The following is a 24,970-nucleotide window of genomic DNA, read 5'->3' as shown; positions in this document are numbered from 1 at the left end:
CCTGACCCAAACAATTCTGTGGTCCTATAAAACACTGCCCTTGACACATCAAGGAAGAGCACTTTTCAGGGACCATTCAGCACAAGGCTTGTTCACAGTTGGGTAATGTGGTAAGAAAAACGGTTATCCTCCCCTGCAGATAGCTGTATTTCAGGGAAGCCAACCTGGACAGCCACATCTATGGCCCCTTAAACAATTTCCATTCTTACACCATTGCCTGCAGTGCAGTTTTAGCTTAAAAGCAATACTGTGAGCAGGCAAAGTGGTTACACATATAACCAAGGAGAAGAAGGGCAGAATTACCTGGGATGCCACTTGAAACAGTAAAGCTGGCATGAAGGAAACACTCAGCCATTGAAGGGGGATTAGGCAGGACAGGAAAGCAAGAATTACACAGATTTTAAATGAACCCATTGGCAACACCTCAGTGAGCATCCACAGTGTGAATGGCACACAAAGAACAAGTGGGGATGGGCAGGAAAGTAGTGTTTTCAGTCAGATTTGAAGCAGTGTGTGACCAAGCTTTGTCTGCACAGCAAATAAATGCTGTTAGTTTTATGGGTCAGTGCCCAGCACAGCAAAGTAACTGCAAATAGCTTAGAGATGACTCTGCATAGCAGGAATCCAGCCTGGATTCTCCCTGAAAGAGTAGAAAACACCATGAGCCAATACACTGCCTCCTCCGAGAGCTGCAGCTCAAGGGCAAGAGTGATTGGTAATGTTTCCCCAGCAGATCATGGGGATTCAGCCCTTCAGAAGGACCCCATCAGGTGGCAGGGATAAACTGAGTCAGATAACTCACTGTTGGGCCATCCTGCCCCAACAAGACATCCTGGGGCACTCCAAGGTTTGTTCCCTTTTGCTGCTGTGGAGGTGATCCCACAGTATTGAGTAGGGATTCGTGGCATGTGTTGTTTGCAGAGTGTCTGGCAAAAGGCACCAATGCCAAGGACTTTTCATGTGTTTTTCTGCTAGTATCCAACCAGGAGGGATGCTGCCAGCCATAACAGATGCTGAGGTGTAGGGTCACTTCCTCTCATAATAGCTTAACATGGAGTATAAGCTGATCTTGCCCTCATTTGGAAGTATACATTTGTTTTTCAGTGAATACAGCTGAGGGACTTGATACAACCCAGGGGACCTATAAACAGTTAAACATGGCTCGTTGACTCAGTAGATGAGCAATGGCCACCCTGGGACAGATCCTGGGTCAGCTCCATTACACTGGCATTTTGTATGAGGGAACAGACCTCCAAGGTTGCAAAGAATTCCATACACCTCCAGCACCCTTCCCAAGACAAAATCAGCTCTAGCTCTTGTCTAGCTTCTTCTTGAAGACTTTAGTGATGGATTCAGATCTTCCCCATGTAATTTATCAGGTGTTATTATGATCATACCATTAGACAAACATATGTGTCCTTGGCCACCAAAGACATGGCATGAGGCCTGTATTAGCAGCAGCATTTCCCTAAGTTGAAAACCCCAAATCACTCCATGGTTTTAGGTTACTGGTTGTCCTCAGCATTCACCCTGTCACAACACACCCCTTCTGGGTTACTCCAGTTGCCACACTGTGCAGCACTCCAGACGGGGAACGATGCCTCTGCTGGACCTTTTCCTGATAGAAGGTCCTGGTATCCCGAGTCCTGCTTGCACACAGGCAGGATGTGTGCCCCTCTGTGTTGGGACACTGGTACATGTCACTCTCATGTGTAATCATCTCTTTCATCCTCAGCTGGATCTCATCTAAAAGGAGAGTTTTACATCATTCTCACTTGGCTCTGGACTAGAGCATTGTTTTGGCTCTTTCCTCAGTCTGAAGGACATTTAAAATCCTTTTCAGTCATTTTCATCTGAGGCCTTTTGGGAATGCAAGGAACATGAACATCTCCTGTTCCATATTTCAGCTTATGGATGGGGATGCTGCATAGCCCCAAGGTCCAGCAAAGGCCTTAGGGTAAGCTGTCCCAGGCTGAAAAACTGCTATTGGTAGCTGCTTTTTAATGCTGCTCAGTTCTCTACCTCCATGTGGTAGATTCACATGTTTTCTTCATTTCTTTCTTTCACACATTTTTCTTTCTCTTGTTTATGGAGATTTAATGAACAAGAGAGTTAAAAGCACCACTGTGTCAGAACAGAGAAGACTGATAGCCTTTTCATTGCCCAGGAGATCAGTTACCCTCTTAGAGAAGGAAAGTAGATGGGTTTCATATGATTTGTTTTTGACAATGAAGGCTGACTTACTCACTGCCACGTATTTTCCAGGTACTACTCTCCTTAATTATTTTTCCAGGAATTAAAGCTGAGTTACAGGACTCTAGCACTGAGAGTCAAGACCTCCGGTACCCACTTCTTTCCCTGCTCCAAGTCTGAACTTCATATGCACAGATCTGCACTGACACTGCAATGGATGGTGCTGCCACAGTGGCTGGTGCTGCTGTCCTGACACTCACCTGGTGAGGGGCAGATTCCCCAGATGTGCTGATACCAAAGCAGACCTCTCCTTGCCTGTGCTTCTGGGCAGGGATGCAGCAGGCTCCCACAGTGGGAGTTCCCACTGTATCCATGATCTTTATCATGAGGAGGTACTCCATGGTTTTCTGGTCTGGTCTCCTGTTAGTGAGGTCTGCAGCACCTTGCTGGCACTACCTATAGTGAACTGCTCCCCCATGTGTGATAGCTGCTATCTGGCAGTACTTACACTCTGATCCCAACTCCAATATCAGTGAGTGGCAGGGCTGACATTAAGCTGCTCCTGAGGTGGAAGAAAACTTGTACAAATACTACTGGAAAACTCCAAGAAGATGTTTAAGTCTGCTCACATCCCAAATGCTCTATGGCCTAGAAACTTCACAGCTGATTTATTGTGCAGACACTGCTCAGAGCCAGTGTGCAGGCTGCTGGAGAGTGCAGGGATGCTTTCTTGTCCGTACCCACGCAGTACAGAGGGAGCAGTGTGAGGGCAGGGTTCAGCAGCCCCAGTGTGTGTCAGCGGCTGTGTTCAAAGGCACACGGTGCCAGCAGTCCCCATTACCCTTCCCCAGTGTCCCTCTGTACTCTCAGACTTGCTCAGCTCCCAAGGTTCTTGTCCCCATCACTCCGTGTTGGTGGTTCCTTAGTGTTAAGTGCTTCAGAAAACGTGGTCCTCCTGGGGACCTGAAGCCCCAGAAAGGATGGGGAGAGGTTCCATGAATTGCAAATATTCCAGGAAGCTGGAATTTCTTTATTTTCTCTGACCCTGCAGACCTGTCTTTATTTTTTAACCTGACCCTGTCCCTTGCTCCATCTCTTCCTTGATATCACTAGTTCAGCCTAGCTAAGGCTTATTTCCAGTCAATAACTGATAAAAGCTCCCTCCTAATTCCTCTTTAACAGCTTTCTTTTTTTTTTGCCTGGGAAACAGCTGCAAAATGCACCCTTGACAGCTTCCCTTTTAACCTCATTTCCAGAGCTCTGCTCTTGTTTAACAATAAGCCACACACATCATTTACTGTTATTCTGTAAGTAACACTCTGATTCAACTTAGATTTATTCAATTTCACGTTGGAGCAAGCGATTTATCCCCGAGTCTCTTTTCTCATCTGCCTAAACCGCAATTTGTCAAGGTTCAGCATTGTTTTAGTTTAAAATAAAATAGAAGAGAACCCACTGTGAAAGGAGCACAAGCTGCTACAGAGGTTCCTCTTGCCTTGGAGATGCAGCTCTCATTTCTTCCTGCAGCCTGGTCACAAGGGGTCTGGGTGAGCAGAGGAATGTTTTACATCAAATAAAGCTCCAAACAAGCAGCAAGCTGCGGTGTGACAGCAGGATCAGGGCTGGAGTCCTGCATTACTGGTTTATTGCGTAGTGGTGGCTGCAGACCTGAGCAAAGCATGAAGGGGTAAATCATCCAGCCCTGAATGCCAGAGGAGCTGGGGGAGGCACAGAAAGGATCCACAGCCTCGCAGGACCTGTTGCACCCACATGGCAGGCAGGGCAGGCAGGGATGAACAGCAGTAGCTACACACATTCATAGGATCTCCATAGCAAATGCCCACCAGCAGGTTTGTGGAGCAGCACAGAGGATGGGCTGTCTTCTGGAGACCTGAGGTCACAGCACTGACTGCTCTTCAGGTCCCCTGAGCCATGGATGAGGCAGCCCTTGCTCAGAGAGAGACAAGGGGAAAAGCTGGTTTGGATGGCACCAAGAGAGCAGGATAAGCCATGGCACAGTCACCCCTCTGGGGGACAGCTGTGATGGATGAACCTCCAGAGCTCTCCTGTCCTGATAAAGGTGCTGGTATCAGTGCTGTGGGTATTTCAGAGAATAAACACCCTCACTGAGTGCATTTGCCTGCACTCAGAGGGGCTTTGGTGTTTCATAAGCCATGAGGACCTCATCTTGCTGCAAGACACCAGCCTTGCTCTTCCCAAGAGCCCATCTCTGGTGTGTAACCCACTGCTTCAGCACTGCAGGGGTTCAGCTCTCTGCAATGTATCATCTGCTGCCACTGGCCACTTAGCATATATGATAAACTGTGTGAATGAAGGTGAAGATGTATAATACCAGTAGGTTTGGGAGGTTAATTAAATGTTGCTAGTGGAGATCTAATGATGGGAGAGTTGTCAGAACGCAGTGGTATGTACCAGATGTGCTGCTGAGCTGTCATCATGAGTCAAGGGTGGCAGGCTCTCTCCTGACACCCTGACAGAGCAGTGCTCAGTGGGTCTCCCAGCTCTCTGCTTCCTGAGAAGCAAGAACAGAGACAGGTGTGCAGTCAAACAGCATCCCTCCTGCTATCCTTGCACGCTGCTGCTGCATCCCTCCATCCTGCAGGTCTCCAGCCATCCTGAAGCCTCTACCTGCCTCTGCCCCACACCAGTCTCCTCTGCTGAGCAGGGGCAGAGCCTCAGCACACAGGTGGCAATAAAAGCCCTGCTGGGCATCAGTTAAAGAGGAATACAAGTCTGACAAAAAGGGCTGTAGACTTGAAAGGAAAGCTCCCATAACCAGATTATTTCAGTTTGCTGACATATGCTGGAAGAAGAACAACTAGAAAAGCATTAGCATGATGGAGACCACTCCTGGGAAGGGTGTCATAAGGCAATTTTTCCTCATACCCATTTGGAAGATGAGGCTATAAATAGGCTTGAAACGAGCCATCAGACACACACAGCTACCTGCCATTTATGAAACGCTCGCCTGCCACATGGTGCCACAGTACTTTAGTTATTTAATGGAAACTGAGGTTCTGCCAAAAACCAGGAACAGGATTCCTTTAGTGTCTGTAAATAACTTGTGAGGGGCACTCATGGAGCTTTAGGTAACTGCAGGCAGCGTCAGCTGCAGCACTGGGTATCTGCAGAGCAACAGACGGTGCCAGCAGAACTGCTGGTGAATCAGAAGGAGAAGGGAGAAGCAGCTGGTGTGGTTGCTGTTGAAGACAGTAGCTCCTAGAAAGCTGGCAATGCAAGCCAGATGCCGAGCAGGGACAACCTGGAAGTGGGTGAGGCATCACTGAAGGGACCAGAAACAGATCTCCCACCACAAGAAGCACCAGCCAAAGTTCAGCAAGAGCCATGGGGTTTCATAGGTGCTCTGAGCATTCAGCACTGGTCTGGGTGGGGAAGGAGAGCAGTTCAGGAGGTGCAGAAGTGTCTGTGCAATGCGGGAGGTGTGTATGAAAGCATAGGGAAGGCCTCACTCCCAGCAGCACAGAGCTCGAGGACACAGTGGAGATGCCTGGAGCAGTGCCCCAAGAGCCACTAGGAGTGTCACTGCTGAGATTACGTAATCCCTATGGACACATGTGCATCTCTGTGGTCCTGGCCAGGAGACAGTTTGTAGCACTGCATGGAAGCCCAGGGTATGCTTCAGTCCATCATTCACTCCCCTCCATAATCTGACGGCAACATGGTTTATTCATATCCTACTAGGAAGACTGCTCGCTCACTTGGCATTTTTCTTGAGAAAGAGAGGGAAAACTGCTGGAGATGATGTCTTCAATGCATCTGTAACCCACAGAGGTCTATTTTTGTCTGCGTTAGAGTTCAAGATTTCCACCACAAGACTGCTTGAGGTACCGTATGAACTAGATTTAAACCCACCAGCTTTTGTAGGGAATGCACCCAGAAGACTCCTGCCTGCCTCAAGGTCACTCAGAGGCTGAATAAGATGTTCTTAAAATTATGATGATGGTTTTCAGGAGGACTGAAGAAAAGCAGTGTTGGGAAAGGAAGGGTTAAGAGAAGCGTTCAGAAGTCAGCATTAGGACACTGTCACTAAAGTGATGATGACTTTTCCCTTGTGTGTGATGCTGTGCACTAACCATCGTGGGCACTGGGGGATACACTGGTGGGTGTACACATGGTTCCTGTGGGACATGGGAGAAGGGGACCTCATGTCTGTGTCTCACTGCGCAGGTACCACAAGTGCTGGAGCAATGCTGTGAGGTTATGCTCTTCCCACATCTCCAATGCACCTCTGCTAAGGAGCCAGGCTGAGAGAGCTGGGCTGGGGCAGCCTGGACAAGAGAAGGCTCCTGAAGGGGAGACCTGAGAGCAGCTCCAGTGCCTAAAGGGGCTGCAGGAAACCTGGAGAGGGGCTTAGGACAAGGGTCTGTAGGGACAGGCCAAGGGGAATGGCTTGAACCTGCCAGAACAGGGGAGACTGAGCTGAGCTCTTAGGCAGAAGCTGTTCCCTGTGAGGGTGCTGAGGCGCTGGCACAGGGTGCCCAGAGAAGCTGTGGCTGCCCCATCCCTGGCAGTGTTCAAGGCCAGGTTGGACACAGGGGCTTGGAGCAAGCTGCTCCAGTGGAAGGGGTCCCTGCCCGTGGCAGGGGTTGGAGCTGGATGAGCTTTAAGGTCCCATCCAACCCAAACCATTCAATGACACAATGATCTTTGGCTTGCTCTAGGAAGCCTGGCTAGCACAGCATGTGTTCTAGTGGGCTCCTCTCAGTGAACCATGGCCAAAGTGAGCTAATAACTCCTACAAGCTCCATAAGCAAAATGCTCATGATGGGAGCGATGCCTCCTCAAACACAATTCAGGCTTCTCTGGTCCAGACGTGTCATCTGCAAATCACTGCAGCCTGCAACACACACAGGGGTCCCTGTACAAAGGGAAGCATCACCTGGCCAAGGCTGAGCCCCCCAGCAGGAAAAGCTCTGATGCAGTGTGGACAAACAGCAGGTTTTCTCCCCAGAGCTGTCACCTTGAAGACTTAAAACACCCCTCACTGCATGTCCTGAAACGCTTTGCAGCAATGTTGTTCCTATCTCCTGAATGACTTCCCCTAAAATAGAGCTTCCAGCCTCCAAAGGAAAAGTTCCAGAAAGACATAATGAAAGAAGAGAACAAACAAAAAGAATAAGAAAACCCCAGAGCTGCTCAGTGCAGTGGGAGCTGTTTCTGCCAGGGCTGCTATGGGGGATGCTGTTCGCGCCTGCAGACAGTCACATGCAGACATCATTTGCAAACCAAGACACCCAGACAAGAAGCTTCCTCAAGTCAATGTTTTTGCTTCTTTGAAGAACACAAATGAACCCAGCTGCAAAGGACCTTGTGTGAGCTGCAGGGGGCTGCAAGCTGCAGGAGAACCTTCTTGAAGCTGGCTAATGCCCAGCTGCTGAAACATGAGCATGATTTGTTAGGTTTGCCTCTCATTCTACATTGCTTTGAAGCTGTAGTTTTTATATAATTTCTTTACTAGCAGGGACTATTTCTCTGTTGTTTTCCCCCTTTTTCCTTTTCCAAATACTCACTGTATGTGGGGCAGAGTGACAGAAGAGCACAGGTTGTTTCTCTTTCGCCATGTTCAGATTACTATAATCAGCAATGGGGAAACTGAGTCATGAGGACCAGTGATAAGCTCAAACTAGCAGCAAGGTGTGGACTAACTCCAGGTCCTCTGCAGATGAAGGAGAGCTTTCATTGCTAAATTGGAGAATGACTAGAGAAAGGCAGCCATGCACGGCATGCCTAATGCAATTTATAGGTGGATGGCTGAAGTAATGGAAAGTGACACCATCTCTCACCCAGCAGCCATGATGCATCACGGTCCAAAAGACAGAGCTGGCAGAGAACAGGGTTCAGAGGGTTACTGTTCTCTATCAAATCAGACATTGGCTGAAGTGGTGAAACATTCCTGTTAACACTTGTGAGGTGGGCTGATGCCAACCTCATGAAGTTTAACCAAGCCAAGTGCAAGGTCCCATACCTGGGTCAGAGCAATCCCAGGCTCAGCTACAGATGGGGCAAAAAGGAAATTCATGGTAGTCCTGCGGAGAAGGACTTGGGGGTGTTGGTCAATGAGAAAATGAACATGAGCTGGCTTCAGTGTGCGCTCACAGCTCAGAAAGCCAACCGTATCCTGGGCTGCATCAAAAGGAGCATGACCAGCAGGTCAAAGGAAGTGATCCTGCCCCTCTACTCTGCTCTCGTGACACCTCACTTGGAGCATTGTGTGCAGTTCTGGTGTCCTCAACATAAAAAGGACATGGTACTGTTAGAACAAGTCCAGAGGAGGCCACGAGGATGATCAGGGGCTGGAGCACCTCTTGTATGAAGACAGGCTGAGAAAGTTGGGGCTGTTCAGCCTGGAGAAGAGAAGCTGCATGGAGATCTCATAGCAATAGGCCTGAGAGGGCCTATTCAATATCTGAAGGGGGCCTACAGGGATGCTGGGGAGGGACTATTCATTAGGGACTGCAGTGATAGGACAAGGGGTAATAGGTTGAAACTTAAACAGCAGAGTTTTAGACTGGATATAAGGAAGAAATTCTTTACTGTTAGGGTGGTGAGGTACTAGAATGGGTTGCCCAGGGAGGTTGTGAATGCTCCATCCCTGGCAGTGTTCAAGACCAGGTTGGATGAAGCCTTGGGTGCCATGGGTTAGTGTGGGGTGTCCCTGTCCATGGCAGGGGGGTTGGAACTAGATGATCTTGAGGTCCTTTCCAATCCTAACTATTCTATGATTCTATGATTAATCACAGATGTTTTGTAACACCAGACCCTCAAGTACCAATTGAGCCCTTCAGCCACATTCATGTCATGACCTGCATCCCAAGGAGGATTTGTTCCAGGATGATGACTCTTGTGAGATGCTTTGTGGCCTGGTTGAAAGATGGGAGACTGAGCTGAGCTCTTAGGCAGAAGCTGTTCCCTGTGAGGGTGCTGAGGCGCTGGCACAGGGTGCCCAGAGAAGCTGTGGCTGCCCCATCCCTGGCAGTGTTCAAGGCCAGGTTGGACACAGGGGCTTGGAGCATCCTGCTGAAGTTGAAGGTGTCTGTGCCCATGGCAGGGGCTGGAACTGGATGAGCTTTAAGGTCCCTTCCAACCCAAACCAGTCTGGGGTTCTATGATGCTATCACCTCCCACCCGAGCATTGCTCCGGTTGCCGACACTACTGCATGTGTGTTTGTCAGGGATACCCAAGAGAGCAAGTGACAATGTCTTGCTGGTGATGCTCCAGGCAGAGTGCAAAGCAGCAGCCCAGGAGTTCACACCTCAGCTCCTCTTTAACTACTGTTAAGTGGAGGGAACATTATAACCCTTGGTGCAAAGACCCGTGGGGGAAGCAATTAGCAGACATCCGTCTCTGCTGTGTGCGGGAAGTGGAACCTGGTGTCCGAGTGTCCCGAAGGTCACAGCTTGAATTAATAAAGGGATCTTCCTGGAAAGGAAGCCTGATTTCCCATGCTGTAGCAGCAAGCAGCACTTATTAGCTAGAGCTCAGGGCTGTGCTAGTGAGGTCACGGATGCCTCACCTGGAGGCACACAGGGCTGAATCCTGCTCGGTGGGGATGAGAGTTGCTCCCCATGTGGTCTGTGTCCAGATGAGCCTGCAGTGATGAAGCCCCAGCTCCCCCCCCCCCCGCCTACTGCTGAGATTTCCAAGGAAGGATTAGCAGAGCCAGGCTTTGCCTGGGTGCTCAGGCTTGATTACCCCCAGCGAGAGTTTGCCTTCAGATCAGCACTGTGTTTTATTGTCAGGGCACTGCAGGAAGGATTTTTGACCTGTGGATAAGCAGGCAGTTGTTAATAACCATCATCACCACAGCTCCCATTTCCCACTGCTGCCGCATCTGTCCTGGCTTTACACAGCAGTAGTTTATGGACTTGTGGAAATCAGTTCACTGCTCAGTTTGCTTCAGGGAACAACGTGGATTTGCTCTGAGCATTGTCTTCCACATGGACTGATGTTTCCTACTCCTGTGTCATGGGACAGAGGTGTCCTACTCCCTCTGCCAGTGTTATCACAGCCTCAGCTGTGCCTGCTCCCACCTCAATGTGGGAATAGCTCAGCACCATTTCAGCCCTAAGCCACCCAGTTGAGCAGCTTGGCAGGAGCTGTGGGTCTTGTTTGCATTGCTCATCTTTCTCCTACAAAGAGGGAATGAGCATTTTCCACTGTCCTTTTTGCTTCACAGGTAACCCTGACAATAGGTAACTTAGGACATGGCAATCTCCTTTATTACTCTTGTTCTGTGCCTGGGCTGTGTTATCAGCTGTGTTGAGCCTGGATCTTTGGGGCTGATGCTCTGAGGCTTGTCTGCTCAGAAAGTCCCCATTGTGTGGGGATGTCCCTACCCACTGTGGTCAGGAGATGGGGAGCACAGAACTGGACACTGACTCTTTGCCTCCTCATGATGCTCCCAATTTTACTCTACTGACAAGTCACATCCCCCCCAGCACCATCACACACGGAGCTGAAACTGCTGACAAAGATCAAAGAGGACAAGGAGGTGGCAGACACCTTCGTTATTTTAGGAGTTGAAAGGGATGTTTACAGCTTCCTGAGTGAGGTTGTGCCTCTGAGGTAACATTCCCAGCACCCTCAGCATTGTTGCTGTCATCTTCCATGATTAAACTTGTTCCCTTTTGATCCTTCCATGCAATGGGATCAAAACAAAGCAGGCAAAGATGCAAGATCCAGTAGTATTTAGTCAGCACCCTGTTCAAAGACTTTCTTGCTGAGCTGGGGATAAATGAGCAAATAAAATACGCAGACAATAAGAAGGAAAACAGATCCTGAAGAGTCAACTGTATCATGGGGGCAAGCACTGTGCTTACACTTGACACCTCAGGAAGGGTTAAAGAGATTGAAATTCCAGAGAGGAGTGAAAACTGAATTTGAAGGATGGGTGGAAAGCAGGGAGGTTCCCTACAGATGCAGAAAGCTGCTGAGCTCGATAAACAGCTCCATCTCTCTCTGCAGCAGAAGAAATAAAAATTGCCTGCTCCCAGAAATCTTCCTCTCTCTAGTGGAGAAACTTCACTGGGATTACAGCAAGGCACAGAGATAACAGCTACCGTAAAAAGGTCAGTTACACCTCTGAGAAGATCCCAAGCTTGTTGAGTCAAAGTGCTTCCCCACCAAGCATCTCTTCCCAGTGTCATCACTGGGCTACATCATGCGGGGGCTCCATGTGCATCCCAGACCAGAATGAACATTATGTGTCTAATAAGGTGATTTTGTATGACTGTTTCTCATGTTCTGCAAGGGCTTACCACTGTGCCTCAAGAGAAATAGGGCAGACAACAGAGGTACAAATGGAAAAGGGCACAAGCAATATCCCATAAGAGAAAGTAGATGGGATGGAGGACATGACCTGATCTCTTCAGGTCCAGCACAGTGAGAAGAGATGAAAAAGCATCTGAAACGACAACTAGGAGGCCTCTGCTATGCTTTGCCCTACTTTGTTTCCCACTTAAGCATCTGGTTGCATCACTCTTCTGGCTGATGGCTTCAGTAGGGAACTTGACTGTACCGATGAGCAGAAGCAAATCAGCCGACACTTCAAGAGACTGGGCAGGACGTTTCTGACTCGCCTCTCAACAATGTAGGCATGAGTTTGAAGATGTTTGTGTCACAGGTAGGCTCTGCCTGGAATGAATCCGGGTGGAGATGAGACCAACATGCTCAGGAGATGAGCAATTGACAGGCCACTGATGTGGAAGTGTCCAGAGCACAACAGTACATTCACCACCGCTAACACAGCCTTGCTCTGGGAAATGTCTGCTAACGGAAAGTGCCTGGGAGGCCCATGTCTCCAAACCTCTGGGATGTCCTTCCAGGTGAGGATTTCCTAACTCCAGGAACAGCTTATTGCAGAGGCATTTACTCTGCCATGATCTCTGTCCTCAGAGCTGTGTATGACTTGCAAATCATCCTCATTCCCCCTCCTCTGCCTCAGCAGATGTTTTCAGAGACGGAATAAGGCTGTGGAAGGGAAAACTAAAAAGTACAAAATGTGACACAGGGGAAAAAAAGGGGAAAAACAAAACAGTGTTTGCAAGCTCCCATTCCTCAGACAGCCACAGGAGATGCAGAATTTATCAGCCTCCATCTCAATACTGAGCAGTTCCAGCTTAGAAAGAGTGACACATGCAGAGCACAAAGTAACAGGGCTGCCAAAGGGTCCTGAATGGAAGCAGAACCCAAGGCAGCCCATGAGTGGGCTGAAAACAGAGCAGGAGGCCATGGAGCTGGGCTGGTTGGTGTGACAGGAGCTGCGAGTCACCATCCTCCAGGGAACAGCAAACCCCACTACTTACTGAAGGAGAGAGAATCCCTGCTCTGCCAGCCTGGGATTGCAGCTTGATGGCCTGGAGCAGGGGACCATTCAGTGTCTTTACTAGTCAGTGCTCCTGCAGAACGCAAGATTCATGTCTAAGAGGGTGGATACAGACTAGAGATAAGGAAGAATTCTTTTTTATGGTGAAGGTGGTGAAACACTGGACCAGGTTGCCCAGAGAGATGGTAGATACCCCAGCTCTGAAAACATGCAGCGCCAGGTTAAACAACCTGATCTAGCTGAAGATGTCCCTGTTCATTGCAGGGGGTTGGACTGGATGAGCTGTGTAGATCCCTTCCAACCCAAACTATTCTATGATTTTATGATTCTATGATTCTGTGTCTTGTCCTATTGGCTTCCTTTGCATTAACAGGAGGGAGGATTTCAGTCCTCTCCTGTGGCCAGCCTGCATCTGCTCCCCTGCAAGGGGCAGTGCATCAGTTCAGCCTGTGCTCCTGCAAATGATAAAGCTGGTGACATGATAAAACTCCCAGGAGAATGTAACCCTCAGCAAAGAGTCTATCATCCTGGGGGTTTCTATCCTAAGATTATGCCTGGTAGATGTGATTTTCTGTGGAGGATTTTGGGCTCATCCTAGGGTTCACTATTTAGAAGTGATTTACTCTCCCTATCCAGCTACTCAGCCTAACTCAGAGCTATTTGGAACTTCTTCCCACTTGCTGTGCATGGCCCTTCAAGGGCAAGGAAATCCATTCCTGCTGTCTGGCTAAAGGCATCTTTATTTTGCCATTATATATCTCAGTCATTTTCTTTAAATCTCATTAAAACAACGGGGTTACAGCAAGAGCTTTTTCACAAAGAAAGCAGCTTCACCCTCAGACTTTCATTCATGTCCATGAAGATCCATCTGCTGCAGTACAGAAAGCACAGAAATAATGAGCAGAAATGTGTTTGGTGATCACTTTCTTCACTCCCAGCTAGCTGCTGTCACTGTGAGTGACCCTGCCTGTTGTGAAGGAATATCAGGAACACTTTCTGCCCTTGTGGCTTGGAGTTAGTAAATACTGAGAAACAGGCTATGGAAAGTTTGCCCATCCTAAGGCTCTGTTAGCAGCCAGGGCTGAAGAGGAATCATAAGTCACCCCTGAGACCTGCTGCAAATACTAGGGCAGGTGAGATCTTTGTGTGCGTTAGACAGATCTGCATCTCTCCAATGCTGATGGGCTGCCCTCAGATGCTTTGTGGGACATACTGGACAAGTGAGAAGTGGCTGAAACTCAAGCAGAGGCTTTTACTGATGTGGGTTCAGGAATCTCTGCAGTGCTCAGAGCCAGCAGAGTAATGGTAACAATGAATGTTCATGTTCCAATATTTCCTGGGACAGAGTCTTCCCCCACACTCACACAACTTGCTTTGCCTGACCCATCCTCAACACTCAACATTTCCACGGTCTGAAATGGGACCTTCTTGCCTGACACATCAGAGGCAGCACCCAGGCTGAGCCTGTGCAGCGGGATTTCAGCTGTTCAGACAGAAAGAATCAACTAGAAGAACTGGAGCCCCAATGGGAAATTAAATGGAACAACCCCCCACCTGCCATCACCATATCCACCTGGATCCCTCCATACCCCTGCCACATCTGCAATATCTGAGCTGCACCATAGAGGAGGGTCTGGAACAGAGAAGTTGCCTTGGCATAGCTTGGGGCTGCCCAGATTCTAGACACATCATAGAATCATAGAATATTTTGGGTTGAAAAGGAGCTTAAGATCATCCAGTTCCAATCCCCCTGCCATGGGCAGGGTCACCTCACACTAAACCATATCACCCAAGGCTTCATCCAACCTGGCCTTGAACACTGCCAGGGATGGAGCATTCACAACCTCCCTGGGCAACCCATTCCAGTACCTCACCACCCTAACAGTAAAGAATTTCTTCCTTATATCCAAATTAATCCTCCCCTGTTTAAGTTTCAACCCGTTACCCCTTGTCCTGTCACTACAGTCCCTAATGAAGAGTCCCTCACCACCATGTCCTGGGAAGACCTATGGATTGCAGAAGTGCTCTATCTCCTCATCTAACACATCTGCTCATTAAAGTACACCCAGATCCCTGCAGACCCCATAATGAGGCATCTAAAAACATGCATTCAGCATTCTCCCCTGATGAGGTGCCTTTGACAGGGAACAGTGACACTCATGTAATTGACACAAGCATTAAGGAAACCACAGTTCTTTTTCTCTGCTGAGTTACAACATGCCTCCTGACAAAACATGTTCTGTGGCTCTCAAGATACAGACACCCCCTGCTCCATTCTCCCTTCACATACAGGACCCCTCCACAGCTGAATCTCGGGGCCAAGGGACAAGTGCAGGACCAGCAGGGAGGGAATCTCAGCCCCTTGCATGCTGGCAGCAGGGAGATGAGATGACAAGTCCCTACCTGCCCATTTCTCATCCTCACCTCGGCATCTTCACAGAGCATCTGGTCTTTTCTGCATGTCAAAACCTGCCAGTGGGACAAGTCTCTAGTGCAGAGGGAGAAGCCAAGCTGGGTGCGAGCCACACATGAGGAAGGGCAGCTCCTTCTCTTAGTTAATCCTCCTTATTTAAGCACCTTGGCTTTTTCCCTCCCTCTATGAACTCCCACATTCCTGCTCTGAATATGGCTGGTGCATCCTCTATGTTTAGTAGCATTTTCAAATCTTAACATTTGACAGAGGCAAGGTCAACATCCTGAGCCCAGGAGACAGCAGAGGCAGATGAATTCAGGACAATGCTTGACCCCCAAGATCTCATCTCAGGGCAAGGGTTGCCCTTACACCAGGGAAGAGAAATGAGGAATAGCTTCATCAGGCCTTCCAAAATGGGTTTTCAAAGCTCCACTGTCAACCTTGTGTCAAAGCAAAAGGGAGACAGACAACCTGTCTGGGCACTGACTTATAAACAGATTTATCCAACCATGCTAGAGCAGAAAATCCAATGTAAAGCAGCAGAGGCAGGTTAAATGCTCCAAAGTGCTCTGTCTTCTGTCAGCATTAGAATGCAGAATTAGGTCCTGAGAGATGTATCCTTGTACAAGCACCATTAAAATGAGTGAGTCTTCCCAAGGCCCATCTGAAAAATTAACTTTTAATGAAGAAGGTAGTTTGCACTTCCTGACCAAACCCATCAGAAAAAGAACAACAAAATCACATTTGGCTTTAAACTATGGCCAAGAAAACACAAAGTTCTTTTTTCAGATTTTGATTTTCCTTATGGCAAAAATAGAAAGAAAAAAAAATCTTGAGGAAAGCAGATTTTCATTAAATTGTTGTTCTTTCACAAACCAGATCCTTCTAGAACCATATCCTGGGCTGCATCAACAGGAGTGTGACCAGCAGGTCAAAGGAGGTGATCCTGCCCCTGCACTCTGCTCTCGTGAGACCTCACTTGGAGTATTGTGTGCAGTTCTGGTGTCCTTAGCATAAAAACGACATGGAATTGTTGGAACAAGTCCAGAGGAGGCCACAAGGATGATCAGGGACTGAAGCACCTCTTCTATGAAGATAGGCTGAGAAAGTTGGGGCTGTTCAGCCTGGAGAAAAGAAAGCTACGTGGAGACCTCATAGCAGCTTCTATTGTCTGAAGGGGGCTACAAGGATGCTGGAGAGGGACTCTTCTTTAGGGACTGTAGTGATAGGACAAGAGGTGATGGGTTCAAACTGAAACAGGGGAAGTTTAGATTGGATATAAGGAGCAAGTTCTTTACTGTTAGGGTGGTGAGGCACTGAAATGAAACCCAGAGAAGCTGTGAATGCTTTATTCCTGTGGTGTTCAAGGCCAGGTTGGACAGAGCCTTGGGTGCCATGGGTTAGTGTGAGGTGTCCCTGCCCATGGCAGGGGGGTTGGAACTGGATGATCTTAAGGTCCTTTCCAACCCAAACCATTCTATGATTCTATGATATGCCCAGCAGAAATGCCTGAACTGTTTGAAGGGAACACCTCTCTGTCCTACAAGCTTTGAGTAGAAGACGTTAATTTAGAATTCAAAAATCAAAGAGCATTTCTATTCCTTCAGTGGTGAACCTGAGATTTGGAGCTCTCATAGACATGAGAGGCAAAGCAGCCCACTGGCTTTCTGGAGCATCACAAGCCATATTCCACATCAAATAACCGAAGGTTATCTGACAACCTTGGTGCAGCTGAGTAGCTTTACTCAAAGACCAATGCCCTGTTCTCCCTGGACAGTTTATGCTTTTGAAGAAAGTTTGCCTGAAGTTTTCTGTCCTGGTGACATGCAGTGCAACGAGCCTTTATCCCAGACTCAGATGGGCTTCACCATTATGCAGGCTGATTTACTGGAGAATGGTCAAGCAGAACCCTTGTGGGGTGCCACAGAATGCTCACTGCCACACAGAAAATCCCAGCAACATAAGCAGAAAGCGCACACTCTGGAAGATGCTGTTTTCTATCCCCAGCTCTCGCTTCGTGCTCCCATTAGCTCAGAGCACCTTGCTCTGCACTAACACAGCAGACGCCCAGCACAGAGTGGGTTTGTTTCCTCCCTGGTCACGGTCAACGTTTACATTTACTCCATGCACCTCTCCCATTTAGGAAAGCAGAACCACAGCCGCTTTGGGGATTATTAAGGGGGAGAGCTGGGTTTCATGCTAATTTCCTTTTTGATAAAGAACAAATGGGCAGGAGTTCTATACAAAAGCACAGAGCTGCTCTGAACTGAGAGAGCAGAGCTCCAAGCAGCACAGCCCTGCTGTGTTATTGTATTTGGAGGGTGAATAACTCCTACAAATCATTTCTATACGTTGTCGAAATGGAACGCGCAGGGAATAATTTGAAGGAGGAAAGCATTAAGAAAGTGAAGGATACACTACGGCACTCGTTTGCTCAGCTTAAACTCCTGCCTTTTGTTTGTTGCCCTTGTTCAAGAAATTGTGCCTTGGTTAAACTTAAAATATGAGTGTGATTATAAAACCCAAATATAAACCAACACAGAATAGAAAACACTATTCATAGGCACAGAGAGCAGGAGCTTTACATAATTTCCATCGTGTGTCATGCATTTCTAGGAAGGAGAAAAAGGTCTTGAAAAGGAACAGCTGATGGAGAAATCATTATGAGAGATTTTTATGCTCACAGGGTAGTCTTAAATGAGAATAATGTTACTCAGGAAAATAACATTTGCAAAGTTATTTGGGCCTAAAGTTCCAAATAAGGGCCTCGTGGGGTTTGCTGTAGTGCTGAATCAGGGCAGAAGAGGCAAAACATTTGCACAGGAGCTATGCAGAGATATCAGTACTTCAGGCTTGCACTTCAGCACTTGCCAGGCTGCAGGAGGGGGTTTCTCCTCTGCCAGCCCCTGCCACAGGCTGGTGAGGAGAGCAGGGAGGGACTGGTGGGAACAGGAGCATCCTGCATGGGGCTGAGCTATGGCTCATCCAGAGGCACAGCCAGAGCATGAGCCAATCTTTGTCCAGGGAGAGAAGGAGGCTAAATATGCATAAAGAGGAGAAGGGGACAAGTGGGTTCTTCAGCAGTGCCTGCTAAGCTCTTCTGGGAATGGTATGGAGGGGGGAAACTGCACAAAGTCCTGCTGATGTCACACCACGAAACCCAGAGCAGGGCTCATGCCAAACCTGAAGCAAACAGTGTTGAAAGATCTATGTCTCGCTGAACTCGGGGAGGGAGGATGTGCATTGGGTTTTCCTCTGCCTGCTTGAGTCTGCAAGATTTACTTGAGCCAGATTTTAAAGTCAAAGATTAGACTCATCTAAGCTCAACCAGAAAAGAAAGAGTCCTCAGAAATGTGGTGCTGGCAGCAGATATAACAAACTGCAAAGTCAGGAGCAACCTTTGCTCCTTTTCTCTGATGCCCTTTGGAATGTGGTGGCAGGAGGACAGGCAGGGGACTGCTCAGGCAGCATGATCTGGTACTGGCCCTTTAAGCAGAGTTTCAAGTCTAGTGCCAAATGCTTGCTCCCAATTTTCATGTATTTATTTATGCTTTTAATTCTCTCCTGGATGCTGGGAAACATATTTGCATTTCATTAAAATGTATTTTCCCCACTTAGTTCTGCATTCTTTCCTGGCAAACGTTCCCTTTTTGTCATTTTCCCTGGGCCTGGAGCAGACTCAACATGTTGCAGCTGCTTTGCTTTAACAGCCACTCAAACCTCAGGGCTGTGCTGCTTGCTGTTCTTGAAACAAAACAAGAACCTGATGGGGCTCAGGCCTCCAGTGGCTCTCTGCTAGTGGATGGATGTCAAGGTCTGACTATAAAACCCAGTGTCGGAATATTTTGTTTGTGATGCCCAGAGTGAGATTCAGACACAAGTGAGGTCAGGTACCGTAATGGCTCAGTTTGGTTGTTATAAAAAGATGATTATTATAAAGAAGATTATTATTATAAAGAAGATAACAATAGGACAGAGCAGAAAACAGCATAGAAATAAGCAGGAATTCATAGTGCAGAATCATCAGTGTCGATACAGCAGCATCCCAAAGGTCTATAATCTTCAGTGGTGGACAGCAACTACCTTTTTCCCCTTTTATAATGCATTAGGGGGACATACTTCTGCTCTTAATGTTACATACTGCATGTTCTTGGTTGATCAGTACCCAGTTTCACTGGTCCTGCAGCCAGCTCTTCAACCTCACATCTGTCAGCAGCAGTCGTTGAGATAATGAACCTCAGCTCCTCACACCACTCTTTGAGTATCTGATTTCAGTTCAGTCTCCTCACAATGGATCATCAGCCACCACAAGTAATCACATCCTGAGAAGGTACAAAGGACAACTACACCCAACAGAGATCCCAAGGGCATGTACATGTCCAGGAGCTAGACCATTGCAAAAGGGACTGAGGGTGTGAGTTAGCAGTGATTGGGCACGCTTCTTCCATCAGTGTCTGGGCCAGGCTAAGCTTGTCTCTCTGCTGGGAGCAGCATGGCTGGCACAGCTAGCTATTGGCACCACTTTGCTGTAGCCAACTCTCAGTCCAACCTCAGCTGCAGCATTTAGAGAGATGCAAAGTCTGATGAGTCTTGGCCAAAGGAGCAGTCTTTCTGTCAGCATGCAAAGGACATCTCCTTTCTTAATAATGCATCATGCCAAACTTCCTCCCATCCCATCCACAGGTGGTAAGTGGTAGGAGTTCATTCCTTGGCAATGCCCCTAAGGAACATACTCTCCATCCCTCTGCCCCTTGCTGTGCTGGTGTCCAGCTCCTTCCTGCAGCTGTATGACATATTAGCACCTTTTTTCCTTCCCAGGGAAATGTACAGCCCTCTCCCTGATTGACTTTTACTGCTCTGACCACTGACTTCTGTGCCAAAAATTTTCAGAGCCATCCTGAGTCCTATGACTGATCAACTCTCTGCTCTTGGCCACCAAACAAATGACCTTCTCTCTGGAACAAACACTTTTTCACTGCAATGGCATCTCAGCTTGAGTAACATCCATATTTAATTATAAGAGGTGCTATTAAAGCGTTCCTCAGCTGAGATGTCCTGTTCTGCATTGCTCATCAGACCATAACACAGGCCCACTGAGGCTGGAACTTGGCACCAAGCAAGTGAGATGCAGCCTCCATGATTTTGAGTGGAAGCAGGTCCATCTAATGGTTTGTTACATTTTGGCGTGTATGAGATGTTAAAAGAAATCTTCACCACCCAACCACTCTTTCTTCCAGAGGCATAGTTGAGATCATCAAACGAAAGGCACTAGAAATGCAAAGCATGATTAATATTTAAGTCAGATTTGCATAAAGAGAAAATTAGGCATTGTAGAAATTAACTGGATAAAGGTAACTATTTCCTTCAATAAAGAGATTAAACTAATTGAGATACTTTATTGCAGAAACACTTTCCCTTACCCCTGTATCCCCACAGGTTTACTCCCATTGGAAAACAGCGCTTCTGAAGTTAGTTACCATTGTAGAGGGAGCAGGTATGGACTGCTCTGGACATCACAAAGCACATTGGGGTCAAAATCCCAGCTGCGCCCCTTTGGATATCGATGACTTCAGTATAATCTGTTTTCATTGTCCTGTGTCACAAACCAGCACCATGCTTGCAGGGATCCCAAGCAGCCCCTCCCCCCTGGAGAAAAGGGACAAGGGACACAGATCCCATCCCCAGCCAGCTCCAACAGGCTGGGCTCCATCAGAGCTCTAGGCTGGTGTCCTGCCCAAGCAGGAGCCCATGGGGCTGGCAGGCAGCTGGGTCTCTGGACACCCAGTGGGGAGGCAGCTCCTTCAGAGAGGATGTCACAAACTCCACGGCAGGAATGCAAATAAATCCTCTATTTTCTTCTTGGTAATTTGTTTCTGAGCACAATAAATTGAATATGTAATTTCATTTTCTCTCTCGGAGCATTAACAACCTTGGTAGTGTTTGGATTCACAATGAAGACAACAAACAAGTAATTACCAACAAACTGATATCACTATGGAGAAGAGAATGCAATTGAGTCTAATTCTCGTCAGCCCTGTTTACTCTCCCATTGCATTAGGCATAATAAAGTGTTACAGTAGATTATGTTCTGTTGTTAAGTAGTTCTTATCAGACACTGCAAACTGCCTCCTCATTAGAGAACAGGCTTACACCATTATGCTCTTCACCCAGTGGCCTCAGATGGGACTACGACAAGGACTCACAGTGGATTCATCCACTGATAGAAGACAAGAGCTGCAACATTCACGGGCAGCAGCTCCCAGCCAAGGCTGCTCCCCCTTGAGGAACACTTTCATGTTCATTGCTTGGACACATTCCCTTGGGATCCAGGCTGTTCACTGCCTTCCCAGCATCCAAGAACTTCACAGCATGGTGAAGGAGGATGTGGAGCTGCTGTGCATACTCTGGGACCTTTGAGCCCAGGCTGTATTTTTAGTGACTTCATTAAGTGATTGCCATAAGGTGGTTGGATTTGTGTCTTCAGGGGTTTGTGCTCCTTCTTTATAAGCTCACCAAGGACACATCTCCACTGACACAGGGTGCCCAGAGAAGCAGTGGCTGCCCCATCCCTGGCAGTGTTCAAGGCCAGGTTGGACACAGGGGCTTGGAGCAAGCTGCTCCAGTGGAAGGTGTCCCTGCCCGTGGCAGGGGTTGGAGCTGGATGAGCTTTAAGGTCCCCTCCAACTCAAACCAGTCTGGGATTCTATGATAGGAATGCCTCCTGCCACTGTTCTCATTGACCCAGCACAATTTCTGGAGATATCTCTTAAGATTTTTCTGCGATAAATTCATGGAATATCTTTAAAATGAGGCTTTTCCCACGTTCGTGCTGTTTCTGAGATCTCCCTTCACTTCCATCAGATCTTAACAGACAATTGACATTCTGCATTCAATTAGGCCCTTGTGTTATTGTGCAAAGTCCACCAGCTCTCAAAATAATTTTTCTGAGCATAATTAATTATCAAAGAACATCTGAATTGTGAATGGTTGTTAAAGGAGGCACTGTCTCATCGTAATTATCTTCGCAGAGGTTCCTCTGGTCTTTCTGAGTTTGGTAAGAAAATTGCTTAAGCACTGTCAGATAACTAAGTAATTCCCCAATTAATATAACTAATGTTTACACATAGATGACTCCTTATTTTAGGAAGCAATTGCAACATTAAATGACCTTGCTAAACTCCTATATTAAGTACATCTCTCACAGGACACAGATACACTGATGTTATTATACAAATATTCATCTTTATTACAAGATACTCCCAAATTTATCTCTTTGAAGAGACCTCTCATTTGATAGAGAACGTAGGTTGCCATGCTGAGGAAAAGACATTATCATCTAATTAAGAACCAAAATTATCCCATAGAATTACTTGGTATCTCATTCAAACCATTTTCTCCCTTGAATTCCCAAAGAACATGAAAAATGATGGGTGCAAGGTGTTTCTGAGGAATAAACCCTTTAGGACATAATCTGCAGTCCTTCATGAGCAGGTTTAGATGAAAGCAGTGGGATTTTTGTGCCAAGGAAACTCTGCTTACAGAGCTCAGGAATTCTCAACCAAGTTCTTAATTTCCTCCTATGTCTTGCAAACGAGGATACTTTCTAAAACCTACGTAAGTCTTTCAGAGTCTGTTGTGTGTAGCAGAGTCTGTTCCACTTCAGCCGATGTTTGGTAGCAGGTTGCTGTGACCTGTGTATAGGTGAGATGATGCTGGCCAGATACTTGTTTGATCAAGTATCCCCCAGTCTGCAGGCTGACAACTATTGTTCCTTTGTGACCCATCTTACCTACCTCCCCACATCTGCTGAAGGATAGGACACACCATCCTAAGAGGAGCCTGCCTCCTTCAGGTGACCACAGGGGACTCCGAGACAGTAAACTTGGACTTCAAGCCCTATGTAAATTTGGATGAACACCACTATGTTGAAACATTAAAAAAAGAAATAAAGTTAAGCTATTAAAATAAAAATCTAATATGGTCTAATCAGATCATACTTTAATAAATTTAAAATATTTATAAAATTAACAATAAATCCTTGCAGAGTCACTGAGAGCTCTCTTAGTGCAGGGGAGGGAAGTTTCCATAGAGCAAGCACTGACAGCAATGTTTCTCAAGAAAACAAGTTTCTCAGCAGAGGAGTGTAGGTGCTTAAGGATGACTCCTACTAATTCTCCAGTTTTGAAGAACATGGTAACCAGGAACTGTGTGGTTACACATCTTTGTGCAATTGTTTGATAGATTCATTTTAAGTTTAGGAAGATTTTTTTCCTGCATCTGGTTAATGTAATGCCTAGTTAACAATACTAGTTTAATGTATTTGAATTGGATTTTAATTTGTATTCAAGTAAGCTTGACAGAAATCATCAATTAGAGATGCATAATTTAATGTGAATTAAATTTACCAACTAAAAATCCTAGGAAACCGCTGAAATAAATACACATAAAGAAACTATTTCAATCTTGGTAGTGGAGCGAAGTGCAAGGCTGCATGATGGTGTTTTTTAACACACCCTAAAAGTTACTGACTTTGAAGAGGAAAAAACAATTCTTTTTCTTGAAGGCAATGTCCTCCAGTTCTTTTCACTGCAAATGATTCTCTTTATCCCTGCAGCACAGAGCCAACTGGCTCACTCGTATGCTGAGACATACTGCTCCATCTGAGCATCTTCAATGCATGAGAAATTTCTCCTTTCCTCACCCATTCCTCTTTCTCTTGTTTGACTCATCTTTTAACGTCCACCTCAGACCCCAGTGTGGCAAGAGAAGGAGAACAAAACAGGAAAAGTGCACACAGAAAGAACATGATAGATGCAAGGACGATGAGAGAAGAGCACAGTAGAGAAACTGAGGGTACAAGTGCAGCTGATGCTCTCCAGGAATGTGGCAGATACCTGGAGGAAATTCAAGTAAGAGTTTGCCTTTTCATGAAGATTGATGGGAAAATGAAGACTGATACTTGGAAAATAAACAGAACACAATTATGTTGGTTGAAGAAGAGCAGTATGAAAGGCAGGTGTCATGTGAGCAATTGGAAGGATTGCAAAACTCTAGAGTGGGTCCCATTTTTGTAGAGTTCTGTATTTGAGACAATTACAATGAGGATCCAACCCTGGAAAACTGGATCCTCACTTTATTTAGCAAAACTGAGTCAGTTTCCTGGTTGTAAGACTGTTAAATTTTCTTAAGGACTATGGGAAGACAAGACGATGAAGATGCAAGTGACTGAGCTATCAAAATGCAAGGACTGTGCAGAGGAAAATCAGAAGAGCATATTCCAAGGACAGGACAACAACAGACAACTAGAGAAGTCTGTGAGAAACTGAAGAAAGGACTGGGTTTGAGTATTTATTTTAAGAACACCATAGACAGTGCCAGTTATACCTGCAAAACCCATGGAATACCTGCAAAAAGCCACATACCACCTGCAAAACCCACATAACACCTGCAAAACACACATAACACCTGCAAAACCTCACATAACACCTGCAAAAACCCACAAAACACCTACAAAAACTCACATAATACCTGCAAAACCCCACAGGCATTTGGCAAAAGCCTGAAGGAACTTACAAAAGCCTCTCAAGCTGGATGGGGATTGGAGCAACCTGGTCTTGTGGACGGTGTCTCTGACCATAGCACGGGGTTGGAACTGCATCAGCTTTAAGGTCCCTTCCAACTCAAACCAGTTGAGGATTCTACGAATGACAATACCAAAGCAGAAAGAAACCATAAAGGATCAAGGAAGGAAAAAATGATATGCAGAAACATTTCAAGCTCTAACTGCATCCAACAAACAGGCCATCAGGCTGAACAGGCATTGAATCTTCTTCATTTTAGCACTGACTGGTGGTGTAAGACTTCCCACTGCATCTCAAAGTGCAAAAGCCACGGATGAGGAAGTGTAGTCAGACTGAAGAGATACGAAATTCAGATCAGACAATGAGAAAATCATTTCTATTGTGGGATCCTATGAGCTGAGTTACAGGTATAAAGC

This window comes from Melopsittacus undulatus, chromosome 11 (assembly GCF_012275295.1).
Source record: "Melopsittacus undulatus isolate bMelUnd1 chromosome 11, bMelUnd1.mat.Z, whole genome shotgun sequence".
Taxonomy (NCBI): Eukaryota; Metazoa; Chordata; class Aves; order Psittaciformes; family Psittaculidae; genus Melopsittacus; species Melopsittacus undulatus.
Note: the sequence above shows the minus strand (reverse complement) of the source record.